The sequence below is a fragment of the Frankliniella occidentalis genome, unplaced genomic scaffold, assembly GCF_000697945.3.
Source record: "Frankliniella occidentalis isolate FOCC.00 unplaced genomic scaffold, Focc_3.1 Scaffold183, whole genome shotgun sequence".
Lineage (NCBI taxonomy): Eukaryota > Metazoa > Arthropoda > Insecta > Thysanoptera > Thripidae > Frankliniella > Frankliniella occidentalis.
Window position 1 is genome coordinate 197100 of NW_026267309.1, and position 1353 is coordinate 198452.

Sequence of the window (1353 nt, forward strand, 5' to 3'; positions counted from 1 at the left end):
AAGAGCATTCTAGCCCAAAAATTGGATTTAAAAAAATCAAAAACCACAGGTCCCACAAATAATGTTTTTTAAAAATATTTTTTTTACAGTCTCCTTAGGGGTTACTCATTAAAGTAAAACCCTTTGGACGAAAATTTTCTCCGTTTTGCTCTAGCTCAAACCGTTGAGGCGCTAGAGGGTGTTTTTGACGAAAATAAGCGAAAAAGTGTACAACCATGCATTTTTAGTCAAAGTGACGGGCCGTTGACGGGCCGCAGGCCCGTATCTATGTGTGCATTTTTGCACTACCCGACTCGGGTTTCAGCGCCGCAAGCCTAGGTAGATGTATGCCAGGCGCGTCGCAGCGTAACAGTGTTTCGTGAGATATCGCGAGGCCTGTTACGCGAGACGTGGTCTGGCGTACATCTACCTAGTTTTAATGTTTCGTAACGGGTAACTCATCAAAGTAGAGCCCTTTGGGCGAAAATTTCGTCTGTTTGGCTCTATCTCGAACCGTTGAGGCGCCAGACACTTTTTCACACGGAAATGACCCCAAACCATTTCTATGTTTTTCTCAAATATTTCATAGTCTCTGAAGGGCCAACTCGTCAAAATCAAACCCTGGGGAGCAATAGTTGTGACTTTTGGGGCTGAAGGCCTATTTACGACTCTTTCTTTGGCCCGACTCGGGTGTAAGCGCCGCAGGCCTAGGTAGATGTATGCCAAGCGCGTCGCAGCGTAACAGTGTTTCGTGAGATATCGCGAAGCCTGTTACGCGAGACGTGGTCTGGCGTACATCTACCTAGTAGTGTTTTCCAGGCGCCATTTTGGATGAAAACTCCTGGAAACATTTTTGGCTGAGCGATAGCGAAGCCTATTACTCCAGGGATCATCAAAAAGTTTCGCGTCTGTCTGTGTGTGTGTCTGTCATCACGATAACTCGAGAACGAATTGAGCTAGCGACCTGGAATTTTCAGGGTCGTTTTGTATCATAAAAAGACAGATCAAGTTCGAAGTGGAGCATTCTAGCTCAAAAATTGGATTTAAAAAAAATTAAAAACCGCAGATCCCCAAAATGACGTTTTTTAAAAATATTTTTTTAATGTTTCCTAAGGGGTAACTCATCAAAGTAGAGTCCTATAGGCGAAAATTTCGTCCGTTTGGCTCATCTCGACGCCGAGATCACGGCGCTGGACACTGTTTTCCACACGGAAATGACCCCAAACCATTTCAATGGTTTTTCTTAAATATTTCATGGTCTCTGAAGGGTCAACTCGTCAAACTAAAACCCTGGGGAGCAATAATTGTGACTTTTGGGGCCGAAGGCCTATGTACGACTCTTTCTTTTGCCCGACTCGGGTGTCAGCGCCGCAG